Source organism: Colletes latitarsis, chromosome 1, assembly GCF_051014445.1.
Source record: "Colletes latitarsis isolate SP2378_abdomen chromosome 1, iyColLati1, whole genome shotgun sequence".
NCBI classification, from domain to species: Eukaryota; Metazoa; Arthropoda; class Insecta; order Hymenoptera; family Colletidae; genus Colletes; species Colletes latitarsis.
The window spans coordinates 54,118,090-54,144,196 of record NC_135134.1 but is presented as its reverse complement, the minus strand read 5'-3'; the positions used below and the strand labels follow the sequence as shown (position 1 = coordinate 54,144,196).

The following is a 26,107-nucleotide window of genomic DNA, read 5'->3' as shown; positions in this document are numbered from 1 at the left end:
CACACTCGTCTCATTTTTATTTATATAATAAAATTATCAGAATTGGGTCGTTAAATTTTGAAAACCTCTGTACACGCGAAACATTTTTCATCTAATTAGTCCTGAATTCTGCTCCGGAATTTGTAAATCTGCCCTCTCTGAACAAACTGTGTTAAATTAACCCGGTACTAAATATGTGCACAGCGCCCGTACACGAGAAAAAGATAAAATATGAATTATTAAACATTAAAATTTGTGTATTTAAATTTTACGAATTATATTTACCTCTCGCAGCTTTCATAACAACGTGATAATGGTAATATCATTCTAGTTTCACTCGAATTTGTAATTCGTTGTTCCTGATGTTTATTGCAAACGAATCTGGTACATTTTTCACTCGTAAATAAATAAAAATTACACCGATCCTTTGACAATCGCTCCACGATTTAGCATCACAGTACGTTATAAATGTGCATGTGTGTTACAACTCTGAATAATGTACGAATATGAATATTTTGTAAAGTGGACCGGAAGACGCACGTGCTATTTTATCGATCGTTTAAATAAAAACCAGGGTCGTAACGAGAATCGCGAATTAACGAGCGTGAAAAATTCTAGGGAATGATATAATATTTAACGCGAAACACCGTGGAGTTGTTAAAAACGTCTGAATTAATCACTAGGCGTATAAAGAAAGATCGATTTGTAACATTTTGCTTAATAATTAAAAACTGCGTTGAAAAAATTTTCTATAGTACCATAATAATTACAGAATACGAGAAACAAAACTTCTACCCTGTGTTAAAATATGTTACGGAGGTAGATTAAATTTCATACACCCATTGCGGCGAACAAGATAATACTTTAATATCGTATTCCTTTTTTGAATATTTCTGAATGAATTGATTTCGTGGATATTAAAAGCGCGCGAGAATACAATTCCTACAATGACTATTGTTTCATTGCAGCGGGTCTGACACGGTTATCTGGAAGAATTATGTCATTAGCGTGCTGAAGTAGGCCATCTTTTTAAAGCGGTGCATCCTCGAAACAGGGCACCAACTCCCTGCTATATGCCTTGAACATAAACTACACACAAAATCCGTTTAACTCGGTTCGGGTAAAAAGTTATTTGCAAAAGTAGAAAAAGTTTTAACATACGTGGCGTTCAAATTTCCTAATATCTGAAGTAACTTTAATTCGGTTCGTTGAGCTCTTTCTAATAAATTATTTCTCACGCGATATTGCATCGACGATGATCCGAAAGGTTGCTCTAATCGACTAACAATTTATCAATTCATTTTAATTTTCATTATTGGACGACTCATCCCGAGCACGTGCCTTATCGCTCCTTACGGTACACGCGACGCTCGGCGTCGGATTAAGATAAAAAAGGTCGATTTCTGGAACAAAATCGTCTATTACGCTTGTTAAAACCCTTCGAGCGAATTTTGTGACTTTTATCGACATTAATAATCGCTAATGGAGTTTCTAGGATCGTCGATTATGTTTGATATTAAAAAATTCGATATGAAGAAATACATGATACTTTGTATCGAGAGTGTCGTGGCTGTTCATCGATATAACAGCGATAGACGACACGAATCGTACACTCGTTCGCGTGGTCGGGGTAAACGGAAACCGTTCTTAGAAACTCGAACGCGAGTCAACAAGATTCGTGCAACGTGGAACATTATTGCTTCAAAACCCGCGGCCAGAGTTGCTGCGCTAGTTTGTTTGTTATTAGAAATGTCTTCAAGAAGTTTTCCACTTTAGGACGGGATCGATAGAAAGGATTTCGCCTGGCTGGCTTATTCGTGCATGTTTATTCGTGCCAAACTTTTTTCGCAGAGGGATTCAACAGCTACGAGTCTCTCTGATAGAGACACCAAGCCTGACAGAAAGAAAAGAAGTAAATGGCGGCATGATATTTAATCACAACAATATGCATTATGGAAATCAAATTAAATTGTTATAAAATGATGGAAAGTAGCATATTCGCTCTTGCCCGTATTTAGAATCATCTCGGTTTTCATTATACAGGTAATTATAGGATATTTTATGCACATATTGCCAAAAATACAAATAATTAATCGCGAACTGGCGCATCGAATTACTATTATTTTATATAGTATACGTCGTTCAAAAGTTTACAAGCTATAACGGTGATTTATTGTAAGCAGATTAATTCAGTTTGATGACGTTGGTCAGCGTTAATGACTTCCAGCGATTTTCACTGTCAAAAAGTTGGGGAAAAAGCTCCGCTAGAGATACAATTAAATGAATTTGAGGTCATCGTGGAATGTGCTTCATGGAAATCAGATTCGTACATTTTCCTCTCGTACCGTCGAGCAATCTTTTCAGCTGCAATTATTTCTACCGACCCAAATAGCGTTTCAATCGAGAAGAAACAAATAAACGACCGAAATAACGTGACCGGAAGTCGAATTCAACTAACAAAAGCGACGTCGCTATCGCGGGTGGAAGAATAACCGTCGACGACACTCCGGAGAAATTTTAACTGCAGAAAGAAACTGTATTTAAACAATAATCAGAGCCACGATGCTCCGATAAAAATGCTGCCGCGAAACAAGCACGCCCGGACTCCACTATTGCATTGCGTTCAGCTACAAAGTTGCTACGAAGAAGTATTACGCGGAAAATCGAGAGGAAAAACAACGAAACTAGTTTTTCTCCTTCTTATTGCATTCATCCAGTGTTTGTTATAGAAATGCTGCTCTAATTAACGAACTAATTATCTCGACATTATGGAATATTCATTTTCTTGGAACCTAGGGAGTGGTGGAATTAAATATTCAGAGATCTTTCACAGGTTATTATTCTTTGGAGCTGTTTCTAAACTTACTCGATTAATTTAAAAAATTAAGTTAACGTTAATTCTTAAAGATGATAAACTTACATGTAAATTTCATGAGGGCAATCAGACAAATTGTTGAAACGTTGAAAGTATTATTGTCATGTTATCCAACGTAGATCAGTACCGTTGGCGTTGTATGAGTCGGTAAACGTTCTCACTCGCGCAACTATATCACGGAAACAGTTTAAAAAATAAAGACGAAACAGTCATCGAATACGGTGATATCGTATCGTACACGCAAGAAAGTACGCGGAATTGTAGGAAAATCTTATCGATCCAACAGTCAAGACTGATAGAGTAACTCGCAAAGCACGCAGATAACTCGCGTCGCAGAGGTGACTGAAACAGTACTTGAGTAAATTTTGAGAACCGACCTCGTCCAACGCGGTCCCGGTTTTGTTTATACCTGTGATCCTATCCGGAGCAGGTATACGCGAAAGCAATCGATTAAGTGGCCTGTGTCTGTCCCTCGTCGAAGGACTCGAGAAGGATATTCTCTCTCTTCAGGTATTCTCGGAAAACTGTCATTTCGATTTTGGCGGTCAAACGAGGCATACGCCTGAATAACAACTCGTGACGATTTCTTAGTTTCGTGTCGTGCTACGTAAGTGACCGTAGATATTTGTTGCGTCGGAGAAAGCGTGTATTACATTGTTGTGGCTCCTGTGTTCGACGAGAAAAATCACGCATCTGTTTCGTTTAAAAATGTTTGCCGAGCGTACGTAGAAAAGTGTATATTCGTACTAGTGGTAGATGTCACGGTATTCAAATTGTGCATCGTGGTTGGGATTCCTAAACTGCGCGCTGTCTTTGTAAAGGACTACGAGTAATCGGTATACGTCGAAGATGTGGCTACAAATAAGTAAAAGACTGATAGGATGCGTGTGAAAGGTACGTGATTAGAATAAGAAAGGAATCGTAGAGTAAAAATGTAAAATGAACGTTTCACTGTACTTGGATATTTGTGAGACGACCAGTTTGTAAGAAAGTGGGAATTCCTGAAGGAGTAAAGTGATATACAGGGGCGGGAAACCGTACCCACCGAAAGTCGAAACCTAGGGCTACGAGGGTAGTCGGGATGCCATAAATTATAGATAGACCGACACAGGCCCTTACGAGCAGGGTCTGCCATCCTAAGAAAGTGGGGATTTATTTTGTAGCACGGGGCCCCACGTGGTTAAGGCGTTCCTCTTTTCAGCTGCCTAAGACTTTTCTCAATACACTATGCAGGATTGAGAAAATATTTTTAAATCCTAATCCAGATAATTTCTGTTTAATTCAGCGGGTGCTTTGAAAAGGTAACTTATTCGGGCTCTGAGAGGTCTTGGTAGCGACTAGTATCGAGCCAAATGTCGAAGAGAGCAAAAGAGGTAGAGGGAGGGGAATCAGATGACGTTGAATCGGGGATATCGTGGCAATCGAATTCGATTTGCAAAGTATAGAAACCGGGTTGAGAGTGGCTCGATTGAAAATAGTTCGGTTTCAATCTCGCCCATCTCGGGACTTCTCAAGTGCTCCTGAATAAACACTGACTTTCCCGCGTCTGTGCACCTGAAATCAATTCTACGGAACAAGCGAGGTGTTAAGGTGGCTCGGGGCGATAGAGGCGGACTCGGGGCGGCCGTGGGATAAGGAGATATGGGGCAAAAATTTGAACAGAAGAACTCTGTTGGACCGCGCGAAAAGTGTCGACGGTACTTGACTTCCCTCTATCCGGCTGAATAAAAAGCTACCGGGCTTCTATGGCGTAGGGGCAGGGGGCAAACGAGATGGAAACTTACTATTTCCGTCGGCGGTGCCGCCTTGAATCGAATTCCAGTTTCACAGAGGAACCCGAGAAATCTTGTCACGTATACCGTCGATAATGCTTCTCTCAAACACCGACATGCCCGAGAATTCTTGCACATCTGTCGGTTCGTGGGTTCTTGGTAAACTAGCGTAATAATCGTCGTGCATACAGTATACGGGCGATAGCAGGGCTAATCCTTTGAATCAAACGAAATTATCGTCGCGAACGTGCAATCAACAATCTTACGACACGTATGAAAATACCTATCGCCCGATAAAAGTGTTGTGAAACGACAAAATTCTATTGCAAATAAGGGAGTCTTACCGTAATATAACAAACGCTATATTTTACTATAATAGCTTGAAGATAAGTGGACAATTTAATTGACCATGAAAATTTTAATAAGATGGTATCGTTCAACTTCCTACGAACGTCCAGTGTTTGCATATTAGGTTTACCGAGGATAAGATCGTAATTATGCCCTGTCGTACGCATAGTGTAGCCCCATTTCTAGAAAGCTAGGCGCAGTAATTTATGTTCGATTCTTTGTAACGTACAACCTATTATTTACCGTGACTCCCATTAATATTCGGATACCGTGGCATTCCGTACGTTATTGCTTTACAGAGCTTAACTAATTAATTTTTAACGAGTCAGAGCCTTAAAAATTGTACAATTTTCATTGCATATTGCGTTCTATGGTTAGTCTGATCCTTACTCATTATCTAGATCTGGTTGAAAAGATTTACACGCACCAGTGTATAATGTTTCTTTGTTTCTCGAGATGGCTAGAGGAATAAACTTTAGTTGCTCTACAAACCCGACAAGTTTCATTAATGTCAGGCTGTGCAAACGTCGCGGGCGTCCTTTGCGAGAACAGTGCAATGCCTGTAATTAAAAAAGCGAAATTACCGTCGCCGAAAGATACACAGAGCCGCAAGAAATACGAAAATTAATGTTCCGAGGACATTGAGAACAGTATTTACGATAATCAGCGGGCAGTGAAAAGAGCTCCGATTCAAAAGAGCCAGTGATCAGCGCATCTCGCGTTATAGCGGGCCTCCAGGTGCTCTAAAGGAATCAAAGCGAACGAAGATCAGAGGCTTTTATGCGAAAGTGACTCCTCGAGTTGCACATTTTCTGTCTGCCGCAGTCTGGAACCGGCCGAGAGCTTGCAATGAAAATCTCGCGTGTTTACTGAAAATCTGATAGCGCGATTCTTTTCGCCCACAGTCACATCTCTCCGCTCTATCCCAGTCTTTCCTTCGACGCTAACAATTTCCTAACGCAATATCGTCAATAATACAAGACTTTCCTGTTCCTTTTGGCGACGTCTACAACTTGGAACAGACTCGAAGTTAATCGAACATCTTCAAAGCGTTCGATTCGTCTCAATCGAAGGTCCTTTGGCTTTTTAGGTCGATGACGGCCAAAAAGCCTTGGTCCTATTCATATCCCGACCTTGTTAGAGCACTGTCCGCGCAAATACGACACGGGTGCCTCGTATATCTTGCACAGTTTCGGATACAAGCGCGGTACAGATGTACGTGTCGTCGTTCGGAGGCTGCGCCACGCGGGACATCGTTCATCTTGCGCGGTTATACGACGATCCTTGGCAACGATTTACCGTTAACCGAATTATACGCATTATCGGGATCCCGTGTATCGTCGGCCAAGGATTAACGAGCGAGGTATAAATAACTGACACGCTATCGATCTTGTATCGCATCGGGGCTAGTGGTTTTTCCATCGTGAGCGAGCGAGCGTGTACATCCGTCAGTCTCTTCCTGTTTCGCGCGAGCAAATATTTGCCCGAGTCGAAACACAACGCGTTTTAATGGCGTTGCCCAGATCGCATTTAGACGTCGAACAATACACGACCAGTTTCGGTACTACCTTTCGTTTATTTTCCCCTTTTTGCGTTTTTCGTGATTAAATTAGCGGATCGCCCGCGTACGAGCCGAACGAAACGACGCAAGTCGTTTAGAACAGCATTTCGCAAACCTGGTGCTCCAAGAGAACAAATAATTACATGAAACGTTTGAGCAGTTCACACTGAAAGTTAGGGTATCTGAAGGAATAGAAAATACGAAGTATGTTCCTTGAAATTCCTTTTTGCTTACGGGGAATGAACATGTAAGGATGCTGAATAATGATAAAACATGTGGAACGAAAAACAGAAGAAAGGACGTTCCTACAGAAAAGAGACTAAGAAATTGTTGGATATACACCGGAGAAGAAATTCCTACTTTTCCTTAATATTACTGTAGCAGCGGTGGTATACTTGGAATTAATATTTCTTTACGCTCGTAACGTCAATTTTAAAAACTTCATAACGAAGGCAAACATTTTGCGCAAGCGTAGCCTGCGTCTTTTCGTCGCGTACGAAATTTCGTTGGTCTGAAACGATTTGTCTCGTCGCTGTTCCCCATATTCGACGTTCTATTGTATTCAAATAATCCCTCCACCCGAGGCTACGTCACAGACAACCGTCGAACGCAGCATCCATTACTTCACACCGCGTGCATCCCCGTAAAGCGAAAATTACAAGAAATTTGTTCAAAGGGGTGGAACGCGGCGCATCCAGCGAACCCGTTTTCGTCTAGCGAATAACCAAACGCCGAAAAAGCACATTTCCTTCTCGCTTCCTGATGGTTATGGCCCTCATGAAACACCCGCTAGCGCATAAGTATGCACTGCAGCAGCTTATTACACGTATAAAGTATCCGATTTAACGCGCCCCCTTTATCTTTCTTTTCGTTTCCCCTTTTCCGTCTCACGGTATTCCGCGGCGCCTGCAACCCCCGCTCCCGACGATTTTCTCCCTCTTCCGGCCCGTTTCGTCCCTTTCGCGGTATTTCTTTGTTCCCCGGAGTGCTCCTCCTGACCTCTTTCTCCGTTTCGTCTGAGAAATAATTTAATTCGTATTATGCCGGTTACGAAGGCAAGAAGGACCGCGTTGCCGGCTCGACTGCACGCCGTGTAGATGTTTCGCATTTGAAATCGAGAAAAGAAAGAGGAATTCGCCCGGTGGCTCTTTTCACGCAGCTGGAAAAGAAGAGCGCCACGCTGGTAAAAAAAACGAGGGCTGCCAGGTTTCTTACAGAGAGCGATCCGCATTACGCTACAACCGAGATGGCGGCGATTCACGTGGGAAAATAAGTGAAAAAATGTCGGATAAATATAGAATCTTCCTGCTTCTCCACCGTACGGTGGATACATATGTACATTTTTTAACACCGTTATTCGGTTACGCTGTACAGGGCGGTTCTAGTAACGCGGACGAGAACGTATGGCTCGTCCTTCGATCAAGGCAGAAGATAATTTAAGGCGTGGAAAGCCGTGAAGACTTTATGGGGCTAATGTTTTCCCAACTTGAAACGTACACGGTGTATCGTAACACGAAGCATCCACTTCAGTCGTGGATTGAGGATGCAAAAATAATGGAGAAGTTCGTATAAACATATGCTCTATATTTTACCGCCCTTCCAAGCTATAACCATTTTTATATTCCGGTAATGTACAGCTGTTCAGCTTTATAGTAAGTGCTCGCAGTCGTCGCGACATAGGGTTTCTAGATCTCTTAAATGTTCTATGCGTTTGTTTCGAAACTTTTTCGTATTCGTTGCCGAAATATTTCAACCCTGGAAACGGATATCGAATAAACAAATGATTTTATAGTTTGTAGGTCGTACTAACAGTCCGATAGGAAATGGTTTGTTCGAGAACTGCCTCTGGCGGTTCGCCATCATGCATAAACCACATGCAACGTTGAACTTGTAATGGAACTTCTTCCAGTAACTCTTGTTATTGATTACTTAAGAAATTGACGTACGAATCATCCAAGAGAAAAAACAGATCCCATACATTTACACTGAATCGTTGCTAATGGCTCGAAGGATGGAATCTCGGGTACGCGTCGAGTCACCGTGTGCGTTTTCAGTTTAAAAAATTCCGATAGGGTTAATACGACGAAATAGAGTAGCTAATTAATTGACGGGCAAATTATTTTTCGATAGTCCCCGTTTATAGGATGCGTCTCGAACTAAGTTTGATGGGAATTCAGGGTTTAGTCTCGCGCTCCGACGTGACTAATGAATTCCCATCAAATTGACTCACAATCAGTTTCACCGACGATCGGCGAAATTACCGAAATTACGTTACTAGCCCTGGCTGAGCGACTCGTTCCTCTTCGATGACAGCTATTACGGGTTCATCGTTAATAAGTCACGGTAATTAATTATCACGTTCGCATGAAGCACGTGCACGACGGGGAGAAATAACGCGTTCGCGGAGAAAGTATAATTCAAATTCTCAGTAATAACGAGAAACAAGAAATATCTGAAAATATCGTCCAATCGAAAGATGACGTAAAGTACCGATTTCATAGCAGGTCGTTTGGAATGGCAGTATGTGCTTTGGCAGTCGTCGAGTAATCTTTCGTTAAACGGGAATAGTTAGAGAATTAAACGAAGTTACACGGGTTCCGCGTAGTTTTTAAATAATTAATAAATCTCGGCAAACTTGCCTCACTCGTGCGATGTAGAATCAATGGTGCTTATACACTATATTATAGACGTTGCATATATAACAAACCGGGTGTGCTTAGCGTAGACAGTGCAGAGATTACATTCTACTCTCCGGTTTAATCATGCACGCGTGCACACGATTAAAGATTCCGTCCGAACAAGGGTTCTTTATTGAGTCGTTTAGTCGATCCGTTTCTCCTCGAAGTTATTCACGAATTAATTAGCAACGTCATACGTACGCTTCTTATCGACGGTTTATCTTGCTAAACGAACATTTTCTTTCGCTTAATTGCCTGGACACAAATTACTCGGCGACACTCGTGTATCTAGGCAGTTTGCGAAACAACGGAGAAACGTTTCCTCGAGACTGGCTGGGAGATCCGGGGGGGAAACGTTTCACCCTTGTTTCCACGGAAGCAATTCTTCGTCGCCCGGATTCACCGACTCCGTGAACAAGCACAACTTTTCCACACATCCGTGGCAATCGAATTACGAGAGGCGCGTGCAAGATTTATCGAAAATGACGAGCAGTTTCCCAACAGATTAGATTACGGCCGAGAGAGAACGGGCCAAACCATATTTATGTCAGCGTACCCGGGGACACCTATACGCGGCAACGAACAAACTTTTATCGCGTGAAGAATTGCCCATGAAAGATGCAGGTCGCGCGCTCGTTGTGCTTTTCGTCTACCGTTTTCTCGTTCGCCAAGTTAGCGTCCCTGTCTCTTCGCGTTACTTTAACGAGACGCAGATTGAACAGATGTTCGCGTTGGTACCTATGAGGGAGGGAACGAAACTGTCCATCTCGAATTTTAAAAATTACAATCAATCTTTGGATGACTCCATTCGACTCCGTGTGTTTCGATTTGGGTTAATTAGCTGGACGACACTCGTAATTTAATTCCGTGATATCAAGCTACCTAACGTCGTCTGCAATAAGGTATAGAAAATTGGAGAATTTTGTTGTCGATATTACTAATAATTTACGTTGCATACTGTGCGTATCGATCTGTTTCGTCGACGTTGCAAATTTATCAGTTTGCTTTAGCAACCGGAGAAGTAACTTTGGTTGTAATTGGTATGGTACAGTCTACCGAATAATTATTCGGTTTTACAGTTGCCCCGCGGCAATCATGATGACAGAGATTAATATACAGAGTGTCCCGCCTAAATGTGTTGCTATCGAGCCAGAGGGTAATTCTACCAAGTATGCGTGCACTCAACTGCTATATTTTGAAAATTATCATGTATGTACATCTAATATTCTACTTATTCCAACGAGAACATGTACTCTATCATTCTGCAAGAGAGCGTTCGAATTGGAGGGAGCATGTTGAATCCTTTTGTTAGACGATGGGACGCAACATTATTTTGCATTGTGTTACAAAACCGAAACAACGCTATTCAGCGTTGTGACCACGTAACAATAACGGTGCCGGACAAAAGTTATAAATTCATGTCGTTTTTTAATTTATTCATTGTTCGTAACATAAAGTATTGATTTTTTTCTTTTGCAGCATTATGTAAAAATATATGGAAAACAGTGCTGAAATCGTTCAGAATTATATTGTTTCTCCTCCCTTAATTAAACATTCTTTGATATTCGAAAAAGTCGTATTATATCCGAAATAATGGCCTTATTCCATTAAAAACAAAAGAGAAATTAAATGTAATTACTTACGAAGGAATTACAATCCATATACCGCAGCGAACAATGCTACTGAAAACGAACGAATGAAAAGTCCAATAATCATGATACAAAGAGTGAAAATATGAAAAATTTCGTGTATATCGCAAATGCGTATAATTGAATGTTTGGAATTTGCTTACGAAAATATAACTATTGATTGAAATAAGGTATACTTTCATCGTATTTGCATCCGATTTATTTTCAAATCCTTTATTAAATTCCATTTCCAACGTATGACTTTTTAGATTATTTGGAGCGAGGGAAGCGAATTCAATTCAAACGAGCTTCATGGTTTCGTTTATAATGCGACGCGGCAAAGTAAAATACCGTACTCGTTAAGAGTTTTCAAATGGGAGCCTAGTTTGTGACTCTTATCGAGGAGCTTGTACACCTTCGAGTACCCGTAACGAGTACGGACAAACGTTGCAGTGCTTGAAAAATTGCCCTCTGTTTTCAGAGACGAATAAAACAGGGAGAGGCCGCAATAAGGCAGAAGTAATTCGAGTGTCCGAAAGGGTAGACGCGAAACCATGTGCAACCGTACGTCTTTGGAATAATTAAACACTATGGTGGGCGCGCGTACCTCTGCGTTGGAACGCGGCTAGATTACCCTCGTAAAATCTGTCTCTTATAGCCTGTAGGTTTGCTTACTAAATGAATGCTCGGCATTCGCTGAAATCGTTCGCTGATCCAAGGGGAGACGAAGGAAGTGGCGAGGAAATTCAGTGCGAATAGGATCCTCGAAAGACCAGGAGCGCTTTTGTGACTTCGCATTCAATCGAATGCGATCAATAATGCTTAGAAACTATTCCTGGTATCATATTCGATTAATATAGTCGCGAGACTCGAGATACTTTGATGTAGCATCGACTATTTGATTCGATACCCCGATCGAAATAGTTTGTGGCTTACCCAGTTTGCTAGTTATTCCTACCGAGCTCTCAGTACTCAAAGACGAAGCAATGTAATTTTAGCGCGTGTAGCGATACCTCATTTTTAAAATATAATCATTATTCGCAACAATGAATTTTGTCAAACTGAAAGGAGACACGGAAACACTGACCAAGCGATCCTCACGCGAGTCATTAATCTTCCAAAGCAGCGCGACAGAAGAATTCCCATTCGCTGACGACTGATAAGTCTTAGAAGAATTCATTCCCTCGTGCTTCGCGCGGATAGGAAGAATCCGTTGTCGGCCAGCGACACTTGACTTTCTTATCTTCCGTCCCATTCCATGACAGTAACATTCCAAGTTTCGATCGTCGAAAGTTTCGCGATGTCGTGGTTCCGTTCCAATTCCTAAGACAAACGATTCCTACTGTCCGTCGCTAGACAGAGTTTCGCCGATTCTGTTTCACGTTACGTGCGACTCCCACATCGGCTAAGAAAACACGATGCTCAAACGAACTATTTCGTTTCAAGAAATATTCGAGGTATCGTCAACTTCGGTACATCGTTTTCGAATACGAATCGGAGTTACGATGATCGCTAAAAATCGAACGATTTCGGTACAATCGATACGATTTGGGCACCCGGTGTCGCGTTTTTACCGCAAATATTCGATGCACGACTGTAAATTGAAACCGGTCGGCACGCAAAGCGGCTTACGCGACACGTAACTCGCGAATAGACTCCGAACCGCAACCCCTTTGTTCCCTCTTAATAGAAAGTTTTTTGTTTCGCTTTCTACCGAACCGTGCAACATAGAAAAACTGAATATCGTACGTTTCTCGGTCCCTTCGGTCTTATAACCGAACAGTGAAAAAACTTCTTTTTATCCTTCGCATAAAATTATTTATGCAACGATGGGCTAAAAGTGGCCGATACTTCGCGATATCTTTACAACTTGATCGAGACGATATTAATAAAAAATGTTATTCTTCTTTGTTTTAGAACATTCTCTTGGCAAAGTGACGCTCAAGGCGGTTACGGATTTCTCGCTCCTCTCTAAGTTAAGGGTAAGTCTATAATTTTGTACGAAATTTTAAAGGCGGTCATTTGACGGGTCGTGGTAGGTTCCCTGTTAACATCAGGAAATAATGGAATTACGTATTACGGTTATTTGTATTCAAATGAACTCCACCGCTACAAACTTAAATCACAACTAACTGGACCTCGAGCAAAATATTCCCTAAACGCCCCGTGACGTGTTCCATTTCTGTACATCAGCTCTTATGTTCAAAGTTTTAAGATAATGCTCGGTAGAAACTCGTGACTCGACCGAATACATTTACGCTTACGTCTACGGCTTTTTCGTTTGCTCGTAATGCCGTTGTTACCCAACAGTTTCGATTTGCCCAGGGAAGTTCACCGCGTTTCTTATCCGACCGTTTCCTTAACCCGAAACGATTAAGTCGATAAATATCAAAGTTTCCCCTCTATTTTACGAAGCCTTGGTATTTGTATTTTGTTCTACTTCGCCGCGTTTTGCTCGACGCTTTTACCTCTCGCCTTTTGTTCGGCGAAGTAAGTTGTTTCTCTAAATAGAAAAGTGGACTCGTAACGTTTGCGATGAAAAACTTAAAAAACTACGCTTTTACCGCGGCTATTTGTACAGGTCGCGACGGAAACCGCGGTAGAGACGGGAATAGGATGATTTCTCGTTCCAAAATAAGCTGAAACTTTTGTGCGGCGTTTCTTTGTGGGAGATGTTTTTCGTCGGACGAACAATGTTTATAAACGATTTAACGGATACAGTTTATTTCAATGTAGCAAATCCACGCACGGGAGAGAAGAGAAAATTTTCGCTATTTCTATACGTAGAAACTTTCACAATTACACCATCCATTGGGAAAAGCAGAGCTAGATAGGTAACGATCTGGAAACTATTGCAACGCAATCGCGATTCAGCGTCGATTCGTCGCTGAATATCCGATTTCGATAAATAGAAACGAAATTAAAAATCTACATGGTAATTCGCAGGGTACGATCGTTGGGAGAGACATCGACACGCCCACGCGACTGGTTATCAAAAGACTGAGTGCACCGTGAATCCAGTGGAACATCCAGCGACGTTGCTCGTGCAGTGAATTTTGCAACGGGTAACGCGATGGTAAATGTTGCGATACCCCGTCGTATCTTAACTTTCCTGGCAAATACTGCACGGGTGATAAAAAGGGCGAGCTCACCTTTCGATTTACCCTCGTCACAGATACGACCGGTATCGCCCGGTAAAAGTAATCCGAGAAATAATCTTCGTCCGACCGATATTTCGATCCGTAGGTGGGGGTATATCTCGATACACGACGTGATTTCTGAATATTTCAGGGAATCAGAAGTTTCTCATTTGCGCTCGGTGCCCGATAGACTGGCAGGCTCTAACCGTCACGTTGAAAGATCAAAGGATCGCACCGAAGAAAAAAGCGCCAATCCCCCGCTCACCACCGTGCCCGCGAGGCTTTGAAAAATAAATTTTTGCTCCTAGCCGCTAGTTATGGAAAAAAGGAAACCTTCTTTTAAGTCGACGCTGAAAGTTTATTGCGGCGCGCGAGCGCACGGCTTGTTGGAAGAAAAATAATTAAACCGTAGGCAAAATAAATTTAAACTTTTGTCGGCGAATCCTGACTAATAACGTTGCGTCTTCCGCCAGACGGCGTTAAAGCACTAGATACGCGAAGATTAATAACGATTTCAGATTTAAATCCCTATCAGCACTCTTCGGTCATCGAGAAGTTTCGTTTCTTTGATTTCGTCTGGAGCACGATCCGTAATATCGGCGGAGAATAAACCCGTCGAAGATGACAAATTCGAGAATTAGTCTCGTACACTCCAGCTCGGAAATATCTTTAACGAGCTTTCGATCGACGTACCCCGAGACGCGAGTTCCCCTTTTATAGTCTGTGCTTGCCGATGATTTACACGATTGTCCGACTTATTTGAAAAGTTTACGCAATTTCCCGGCCGCGACACGCGGTCTGTAAATATTCAGAGGGCTCGAAACTTCTGGGGAATAAGGTGGACGCCAGTTTACCGGAAGTCGGGGAAAACTCGCGCTATATTAGATGCATTTCGATACCGAGAACGCGACTGTATGCCCGCGTCGTGCGTATTTCCTATTTTCTCAACGAAAAAAAATGATTTTCGAACATTTGTACGAGGTACAGAATTTTCTGTCGCATGGCGGGAGTGACTGCAATTGCGTCGTTACTGGTGAACATCCGATATTATTCGAAAAAAATAAATGAATCGCAGGAATCCGCATTACGCAAAGTCCCTAAGCCCGAATCCTCCATTCTAAAGCGTCCTTAGTGATTTTTAAAAGGGGTACGCGACTCGTAGGGGGTGGGTTCGTCGCTGAAGAACGGTTGAAGAACATTACCCACACTTCGACCTATGTGCTGGGGCTGTTTTTACCGGTTGGAAATTCCGGGGTTTATGGTAGAGTTATTGAGGGCTTGAAGAATATTTTTAATGACTCTAAGCTGCTTATTTTGAATCGATTGTTGTGATAAGTTGTATGCCATTCGAATGATGGTGCCCAGATGGCTGAGGTATTAAAATTTAATATTAAAATTCACTGAAAAGCCATCGACGATTTTTTACTCTATCGTAAATCTCGCGTCAACACGTAACTCGATAATTGTGTTTCAGAAAGGTGCTTGTCTACGATACCAGAACATTGCGAAAGACAATAAGTAATATTGCGTAATAGATCTTGTTTCAATGCAGACGTCAGATGGCATAAAATATTCCAGCGAATAAGGTTCGACGAAGAAGATCCGCCCATCCGGGACGGATCTTTCATGTCCTCGTCTTTACACGATCGGTTGGGGAAATTACATTTCGCGACAAAGAACATTGCCGTCGCTAGTACGTAACGATTTCCAATAGAATTTTAACGAGATCGAGAGTAATTGAGATGTTCCATTACGTCACACCGCCTGACTGCTGGTTCTTGTTATCCGCCGCTTGATTTCTTTCCAACTTTAATTCATAATCGGTGGAAAAACACAAAATCCGTTAATCATCCGCTGAATCTCGTCCTGTCCTGGGAATCGGAAGTTAAAGAGCGACGATTTCGCGGCGAGATTAAAATGAATTCCAGTTTGTTACCTCTATTTTGTCGTTCCTCCGTTATCGTGCACCTTGCGAGAGAGAAATTTACTGATAATTGCACACTGGAAAAAGTGCTTTTTTGCCTTTTCCGGCTACGTGCTGTCCCGCCATCCCTCTTGAGTACAAAAATGAACTCTCCCTTGTAATAAAAGGAAATAAAAAAATCAGCGTGGACATGCCATATTTCGTTGCGGGGAATTTAAATCTGGCATTCTCTTGGTTAAACGACTTCGCAACCGAAGATTTACGCTCGACTTTCTCATTATCTGGTCCCCGCTGCCATAACACGCTCGTTATCGTTTCTTCGTAATTTCGCTGGTGGCCACGCTTTTTCTGTCGGGCACAGACTTTTATTTTTCACCATTAATCGTGACGAGGTTCTCTTTTTAACTCGATTTGACGACCGCGTGGGGATCGATTGGTTTCGTACAATTTGGAATCGTGAATACAAATCAGATATTTCTGACAGTCGATGTCCTTTCGAATACAGGAGATGAGGAACAATTTTTTGGACGTACAACTTTGGGAAGTTTTAATAAATGAACGTTGCTGTATTATCTCGTTGGAATAAGCGATCGTTTAATTATTTTCAGCCTCTGGATGTACTCGTGTTATCGAAGTCGATCTCGAGGGATATGCCATTAGAGGGATCGTCCTCGTAATCTTAGCAATCCGATGATAAATACCGGTTTTCTACAGAGCGCAGCTGCGTCTGCTTTGACATCTGCGCACTTTATTGTATCTCGTTTCTGTTTACAGATAGATAGAAACAGAAATTATAGCCCCGCGTTTCAATCACGTCGAGACAATAACAAAGCACGGAACTATTCTTAGTTCCGCGAGTTTCCTCGCAGCGAGCATATGTGTATCTTTAGCAACAAAAGATTCCTCGTCAGTGGCTAAAAGCAGTGAGTGAAATACGGTCGTCGCGATAGGAAATGGCGAGGGTTGAGTCATCAAGTTGATTCAGTGATTCTAAAATAATATTACCAAATTTATTCAATTTTAAAACAACGTCGATCGACAGTTGTTAGGAAGCGAAGCGAAGACTCTCAGGTCGATCCACTTTCATAATTCATTCTCGCAACGATAACAATGAGAAAATAATCATTTTAAAAGAATATCGATTGGACAGACGTGTTGTTACGAAGTGAAGTGAAAATTCCCAGGTTAATTCACCTTAATAATTAATTTTTGCAACAATAACATTGGAGAGAATAGAAGTTAGACAATTGAAATTGTGTCAGGTAATGAGAAGAAGTTCTTTAGAGCTGTGAAGTCTAGCTCAGGGATGGGGAACCTGCGATCTACATATAATTTTGAGGTATTCTATGAAACTGTTTCATATTTTATCAATAGTGTGTCTTCTTCCTTTGTTTAGTTACATTTCAATTTTACTACGTATGCCAATAATGATAACGTAAAGTTTTTAAGTATTGCATCATGCAACACATGCGTGTACATTCATTAACATATGACCTGCACGATGATAGTGATCACACAATATTCGCAAAATATGTTATATAACGTACACTGCATGCTAGATGTATTATGATGTAAAAATCGGTCATGAAAAACAATCTCAATTTATTTTATAAAGCGTATATTTCGATAAAAATGCAAGCCCTCGTCAACGAAGAGCAAAACAAATAAACTCTTCGTAATATAAATTAAGACTGCGTTCTGCGACCGACTTTAGCGCCAAATAATTCTCCGTCGCTAGAGGAATCTTTGACAGCGTGCATTTTAAATAAACCGAATAAAAATTAATGAGCGAAACCGTATGCCAAACTGCCGTAATAATTTTAATATTCTCTTTGAAAGCGGAGGTTGCGTTTTTCGCAGCTTCGCGCTTCATTATGACGTTCCCGCGATACGTAATTACAGCGCCGGGAACTGCAGCTCCGCGTCGATCAAATATCTCCACCACGGGCGCGCTTGAAAACGAGATCACACAGGAGGACTGCGTAATTTCCCACGTGTAAGTGTTCGCTGGAAATCGCATAAATCGTTCGTATCCCTTCGAACGTGTATTGGCACCGTAACACACATTTTACACCGTAGTTACGTTTCGCCTGCCTTCTCAATTTCAATCGCCAGCCGTTCGTTTCTTCGTTAAAAAGCAATTACGTTTGAAAGGTACCCATTATCGAATCCACTGTTACTAATTTTAACACGCTACATCGTATTTGACCTATGACCATCATCATTAAGTCGGACAAGTAGAAAGTTAGGACACGTACGATGGAAAACTCACAAGGGAAGCCGGGAATTGTGGTCCGAGTATTTTATTAATATTTTTCTAAATGTTAGGGAAGAATCCCAGAACCGCTTCGGAAGATACCAGACAGCATCTTCCTTCCGTTCCCGTGAAATAAATTCTTAAAAACGTGGAAATGATAAATGCAATTGCACGAAACCTAGATTCGCTGAATATATCTGACGTAGAACAATTTAATATTTTTCTTTGCGTATTTTCCCAACTATTCAACTTCGATAAATACCAAGTGTACTGGAAACTGATCAATACCAAATTGTTTCTCATAATAAAGACTGTTTTAACAAAGAAAGAACGAACGAAACAATGAAAACAGAGTCGAGAACCACGGGGGATTGAAATCCAGCAAAAGTTTCATATCCTGAAGAATTCTGCGAAAACTGAACGATGGTGCTCTTCGCTACTTTCTGCAGTTACATTTCAAAAAAAAAAAAAGAAGGAAAATCGTTGTTAGAGCTAGCGATAGAAACATATAGAAATCTTCCAGTCGTAACGAGAGAGCGAAGAAAGCTGTTTTCGAAGGTGCGAGCTAAGCAACGAAGAAGAGGGTCCCCGACGTGACACGAATGTCCCGTATTATGATTCTTAATGCATATAAAGAATCTTGTATGTTATTTCGTACGTTTCCAGCGCTCCGCCTCGTCATGGGACTTCCAACTGTTCAATGTTACTGAATTTAACACTCTTTCTCTGTTTGCGCGGCACAAGCAAACGCCATTTGGGCAACTCGTGGTACACACGGGCGGGATGCAGACCTCCGGAAGGATACCAACGGCTCGTATGATCCTCGGTGTACTCGCGTACGTGTATCTTCCCTCGGTGTGGCATCGTTCTTCCTTACGGACCTCCCCGGAGACAGTTGTATCTCGTAATCAGGAGCAGTATTCTCCTGTTTCCTGGCGAATGCGCGCGCGCGACTCAAACGACGCACACAGAAATACGCCCCACGCGTCCGTACGTGCTGCGCGGATACAGGATGAGAGGTTTAGTTACATAAAGGGTGTCGTCCCAAGAGAGGAAGGCAGCAGGTGTATATCGACTACGCACCCATATTAATACCTTACATCCAGTCTTCTAGGGCATCGCCTTGGTTTCCCTCTATCCTCGTCACATTACGCCGATATAGGGTTGTAACTCTAAGCGAGCTGAACCAACGAGAACCGCTCCCGATTATTACCGATCGATCAAATTTCTCGGCTCAATTCGCTGCCTTTTACCTAGGACTCCTCAAAAATATTGCATCTCGATTCTGAGATCGCAGAACATTTTTGTGGGTGGTTCACATATTATTTGTTCAACTTGTAAAGTGATAGTATACAGGACGTAGTTACTTCCATCAATCCCATATGCACAGGGTGTTGGACAAGTTGCTATGCCACCGAGAAACAGGTGATCCTGAATGCAGGAATAAACTGAATATATCAATAATCGATTTGATTAGTCTCGATGCCAACGTCACGGGGGTCATCCGATTGGACATTGCCCTCTTAGGACTCAATAGACCCGTTATCGCCCACTCAGGAATAATATGACACGATCTCGTCCAGCTAGACTAGTTGTTGACAAACTAGGTATCATATAACGTGCTCTCGCTCACCTAGGACTCGACGGGTCCGTTATCGTCCACCTAGGAGTCGTAGAACATGGTCTCGTCTACCCAAAACTCGCCACCGACGGTCCTAGGGTTGTGAATGCTTCATAGTATGAACGTAGTACAACTGACACTGATAACCTAAGAGTCATCCGATAGGATTTCGTCCACCTAGAATTCTATGGATCCCACATCGACTAATCTATTTCATCAGACCTGATTTATTTATTAAGCGTTGAAACGACAATCGAGTATAAAAATGAACACCGACGAAGAGTAGAGATTTTCCCAGAATTTTCCCAGCGTGTTTGTCTCCTCTCGTAGAAATCTATTAATCTAAAAATGATCAAGCTTTTCCACTCTCAGTGATTTTCGTTCCCGGGTGAAAACAGTTCTAGAAAGCGGCGACCGTAAATCACGATCCATCTGTCCGCATCGTCAAAACAACTGCGGTCAGCGCAGTTTTCGACCGTGCTGGACGTGCCGCGATCACGTTAACGATAGCAGAGCTCGGAACCCCATCACTCGATCGATTGGCTCTCTTTTCCATGGGGGCTAGTTATTGGTTTCGGAAAATTTGTCGCGTCCGCGCGAACGGAAAATGCGGGAACGATCGCGGAAGCGACGCGGAGTCGGTGGCTCGCTCGGAATTGTGTTATCAGCGATACTATTATTCGTACAGCCGGGCGACGATGTCGATATTCATTGGTAATTAAGTATTAACTGCTTATCGGTGGGGGGAAGCGACCTCTGTCGTGGGTTCAGGCTTCCCTCCGGCGACGTCGTTTCTCATTTATAATTAGAAAGTCGATTACCACGGCGCCTTTGGCGCGCTGCGTCTCGTGCAGACGCAATAAAAACGGTCCGCCTTCGATAACTTGGAAAAACTCTGACTACTCCTCGCGAAACAGCACGACCAAGCCGATTAACTGGATTTGATTTTATTTTCTAGCCAAGACCGACCGAGATTGCGCCCACGATCAGAAACGGGTTGAACGCCCGTGCGTGAAAAGCAACCGCGCGGAATAATCACCGAATTATTATACGCTTATTATATTTAGACATTACGTGGACACCCCTCGGTGTAAAACGAACCAAACCAAAGGATTTCGATTGAATTTTTACGTATCGTTGTATTTGGAATACCTTTTAGTTACTCTGACTCCGATCGCCTGTATACACATACGGAATATCCATTATTGGATAAATAATGTACTCTCTGCACTTAATATACAGCGGTCCATTAATATCTGGTGGAAACTACAATTGCCCGCTGTCGAAAGCTTTTAGACGATCAATGAAAAACATTAAAACTACGTAAATGGAACATTTTCGTTAGCCAGAACGCAATAGAAACCTTTACAGAATTTTTCTCTAGGTGTTTTCGAATCTTCAATATTTTTCTGTCGACTTTACGATGAATGGAAACGCGCAATAATTTTTCGAATAACATGGTGTCCGAATATTAATCAGGGTATCCGTGTATCTGGAATTTTCGCCGTCAAAATTTTTCGATATATTTCTACAATAACGCATTCAGACCAGAATTAATATGCTTCTTATATTAAGCGGGGACGACGTTTAATTGGGCAACGTCGAAAATTTATTATGTGCCATATAAACATTTCACTTACTCGTTGATTTATCTATACCACGACGATATTATCGATAATCGTTAATAGCATTCCTAATTTGAACGTCGCAGTAAATCGGGTGACTGCATATTAGGTTTTAATAATTAAACTCCAGTTTGATAACCATTTAGGATATTAATAATTGGTCGGGGTGGTAAATAGTTAAATAACCAGTATTTCCTACGCAATTACCGTCCGTCCGCGTCTTGCGGAATACCGTAGTCGAATAACGAAACACGACGGGAACGAATGCGCAGCAAAATTCTATGGGATAATATAATTATGTCGGGAACAGAAACTCCGTGTCTGTGCAGTTTGCTTCGACCACTCGGCGATTTGTATTTCGACCAACCAATTTAGCGAAAACTTTTCCTCCCTCCCCGTTTCGTTATTACGCCCGAGCCGTTCTACTTTGAAACTGAATCTTGAGGAAGTTTCCGTGGTAACTGGAATATAATGTACCGTATATAGACGACACTCGCCTTCGGGCGGATTCCTAATGCCCGATCTCTCCTTTCGCTTCTGCAGTGGCAGCAAATCGATTCCACTTCGAAGACACTCGGACTGCGAATAATTATCCCAACTTCCCTTCTTGCGGATCTCTCCAAGTCGCTTCGATTGCGGCTGTGGAAAAATACCCCTCGATCCTGCCCGGAACTTTCGTCTAACAAGGAACAAACGTCCTCGAGCGAATACCACCCGTTCCGTTTGCTCCTTGTTTCTCGCCAAACGAGCATTAAAACGTTTTAACGGGGTAATTTGTAAAGTCACGGTATTTTCAAATCCGATTCGAAGACCAGGTATTCCTCCTCGACGATTCGTGTAACGGAAAGACTGGTCGTTCCAAGTTTTCACCCCTTTGGGGATATTTGTGACCTAAGCGTTGCAGTATTTTGAATTTAACAATACACGGCCAATTTCGTGCTACTCCAAGCGTTAAAAAGATGAACCTCGGTGATTCTGGGAGAACCATGAATTTCTGAGGCGTTCTAAATTTAAATTCGGAATGGAAAAGGAAGAAACATATCTCGACGGTTCCGGAGCGTACGAGGGCTTCGAGAAAAGTAGATTCCTCTTTTGCGGAAACCGTTCGATTGTCGTGGATATTAGAAAAGCTCCGGGACGGGATGCGGGTGTTTGTCGCAATCGTCGATCGATACGGTTTATTCGATGGAATCGACCGAGCATGACTCGTTTCTGTGTCATTCGATACTCCGCGGACTGCGCGGATGCATATGCAACGACGACAAATTTCCACGGATGATTAGACGCGAACAGTTCTTAGATAACCTTTGTATAGGGTTTACATAAAGAGAGAAGAAACTGTACGATAAATGTATGGAGAAATAATGGCGATAGTAAATAAGTACAGGTTTTAGATTCGATCGAAAAATAGTAAATTACGAATAATTTCGGTTGCAATTCTAATTCGTCATTGCTCACGGTGCGATAAAGTTTATAGCGCGCATTATAATATATTTTGATTTTATCGTCGATCGACCGATCATCCCTCCGTTCGTAAATCTCGTCGCATAAGCGAATCACGGACAGCAGGTTTCGAATTAATGATGACGTCGTATAATTATATCATTGAAACCGTTTCAACTGTTCGACGATTCTGTATACAATTATGACATTCATCGTTAGAGCATACCCGTGACAATCGGAGACAACTGGTAGGATTTATAATAGTCGATCAAACCAGCGATCACCCCATAATTCAGTGGCTCGACGATCGGTCGTGAAACGGCGGATATTAATCGACGTAACGACGGCTAGCCTTTTTGCATATGAAAAGATACTTCAATTTATACGGACAAATGGAACACTTAAATCGCAATCGCGATTGGAAATTCCAGCGAATTAACTTTTCGTTACCGCGATGGAAAAAAATTGTACCGTTATAACGATCGAAGGAAACTTTCGTATAATGAAATACGAAATATAAATTTCTTGACTGAGGCTTCGTTAAAAAATTATTAAAAAATTAAATTAAAAAATTTCAAATCATTCTGGAAAAATTATATTCGGTTGCGGGGATCAATTACAATCATTTTTTGTGAATAGACATACCCCCGAAATCCTACGCACATTCGAGAAAAAAATTCTTTACCGAAAGTATGTCTGACCATACGATTGACATGTTTCACTGAAATTTCATACGTATCTTTAAAACATCATAACTTCTGAACGTATTGGAGGATTTTAGGATGGATTTTTCAGGATGGCCGAACACCCTGTATAGCAAATGACCCACTGAGTATCGATTTTGAAATTTGAAACGTACACGTACATCGTAAACGTTTTTGTCCCCGAAAGGATATTTTGCATTGAGTACACGAAAAATCCGCGAAGGCGAAAGAAAGTAGAAGGAAAGGGAGGAGCGAGAGATCGTAATCTTTTGGTGGTCGTAGGATGATCGATGAAATTCTTATGAAAATATCGCGGCGACGGACAACACGTTGCGGGATGATTTTGATTGATAGAGAACGTCCGAATTTGAAATTCCGCTCGTACGTGAAAAACTCGTCCCGTTATCGTGTGATCTTTTTCCGAGCTATGCAAACTACGGCCGTGTATCGCAGCCGCACGCACACTCGCGTAAGGACGTATGTCCACGTCAAACTCCTTCCGACTGTGCACGTCCTGGAACAAGGCACGTAGAAGGTCCCTTCCGGACCGTGTTTCCAAAGGACATCGCTTCCAGTTCGCCTCCTCTCGCCCTCCGTTTACCACCCTGCTTCAAAATTCACCCTCTTTGTCTATCTATTCCGTACAGAGAGTTTCAGGCACAGGTGGTCAAAAATAAAGATAAAACAAAAGATATTCTCTTCCCCCTCAGATACACAAGGTGTTCGACCACCCCTGGGAACAATTTTAATGGGGGATTCTAGAGGCCAAAATAAGACGAAAATCAAGAATACCAATTTGTTGATGAAGGCTTCGTTAAACAGTTATTAACGTTTAAAGTTTCGCCAGCACTGAATTTTTTTTCTAGAAATTGGGTAGGATTTCGGGGGTAGGTCTATTCACCAAAACTGATTGCAATTGACCCCCGCAACCGAAAATAATTTTTCCAGAATGATTTGAAATTTTTGAATTTAATTGTTAATAACTTTTTAACGAAACCTCCATCAACAAATTGGTATTCTTGATTTTCTTGAATTAAAATTTTTCCCAGGGGTGGCCGAACACCCTGTATTTAAAAGTCATTGAAATCGACGATGTCGTTAAGATGGTAAATTGTTACCATAAATTTTCCTGCCCATTAACGACATCAAGCTAGATGTGAGATTAAAATGCTAACCTAGAAGTTACCTTTATCCCGACTCTCTCGTTTACAATACCTTTCCATTGTATAAAAAATGCCGCCCCTAAAATTCTACACTAATGGGTCTTAAGTGCTCCGCTAAGTAAGAGTATATTAGACAGCAAAAATTTAAAGGCAGAAAAATGCATAATTTTATCCGAGAATTCAATACGAATCCCTTTCCGCAAAAAGCGTAAAGCTGATACAGATTATTAAAGTACAGTCTGTTCTAAAGGAAAAGTTTTTATACGCCACTTTCCACCCTCTGAGCGGGTAGAATACGATTCTAAAGTTTGACCACGTATTTCTGAAACACCCTGTATATAGAGAGAAGGTATATAAACTCTTTACTTTCGCCTTATGCATATCTAATGTCCTCGTTGGCCGGATATTTACAAGTCAAATGCGATCGATCGATGCGTGTTAGAGCGATCGGGTGAAACCGGCACGACGCTCTGGGGCTGAAAAAGGGAGAAAAAGCTTGCTGCGGGAATCTAAGGGAGAAAATGGAGACGAGAACCGAAGAAAGAGACTGAGAAGATACGCGAAAGAAATGGAAAAGAACAAAATGAAACGCGCAATGAGGCCATGAAACTGTAGGGTTGCCGAATTCGTCCTGCTGTTCGTAAACTAGGAATTTATTTCTTATAAGAAATAGTTTAGCTTATTAGCCAGATCCTCTCGTTTTGAATCCGCCACCTATTCGAGGCATCCTCCAAATAATTTGTAAATCAGTAGTTCGGAATAAAATTCGACTAGAATCGTGTCTTTCTTGGTTCGACGATAAAGTCCAGAAACGCGGCAACGGAGTTTCCCGTTGCGGGCGGAGACTTCAAAAAGTTTCGTACTTGGAGGAGAACGGTTGCACGGGGCCATACACGCGGCGAAAAGTTCTCGCGAGCCACGAAAGGGCGAGTTCTCGTGAGAAGAGACGAATCTCGATTCCCCGGTGAAATAAATTCTCGCGACCCTGCCCATTTATTTCTTCTTCGACGACGCTTGCTTTTCTGCGGGGACTAAATTAATCGATCCGACGGGCCACCCTCGCGGAGATACCGAGCATCGACTTTCTCAGGCTGACTCACTGTTATTCCGTTAGGGGTGTACGCCGAGCGAATGCCATTTTCCCTAGGATTTCCATTGTGTTTTCGGTGAATTTGTCAGCAACGTTGGCTCGAGATATTCAAAGGACCCGGGTTCTTGCAGTTAATACTGCTCGAGGTTTTCGGGTTTAAGCAGGATTGTCAGACGTATCCTTTATCGGGTTACAAAACCTTATTTATCGAATGGTGTCTATAAAATATCCCCTTTTAAAAATATCGAATGGAAATTTGTGATGCGACTGGAAACAACTTCCAACGAACACACAGAAAC

At 42.0% G+C, this 26,107-nt stretch overlaps 1 protein-coding gene across 6 annotated transcripts in view; it reads left to right on the top strand.

Moving 5' to 3' along the window:
* The window catches only part of Kek5 (leucine-rich repeat, immunoglobulin-like domain-containing kekkon 5 protein), a 248,602-nt gene that overhangs the window by 205,850 nt on the left and 16,645 nt on the right, over positions 1-26,107 (top strand). For 5 of the 6 annotated variants that reach the window (XM_076769744.1, XM_076772280.1, XM_076770614.1 and 2 more), the window contains one exon: positions 12,759-12,823. The gene's annotated coding sequence lies outside the window, so the exon portion shown is untranslated. Of the gene's footprint in view, positions 1-12,758; positions 12,824-17,070; positions 17,245-26,107 lie in introns of those variants that run through there. The other variant, XM_076773944.1, reaches the window with a different exon arrangement.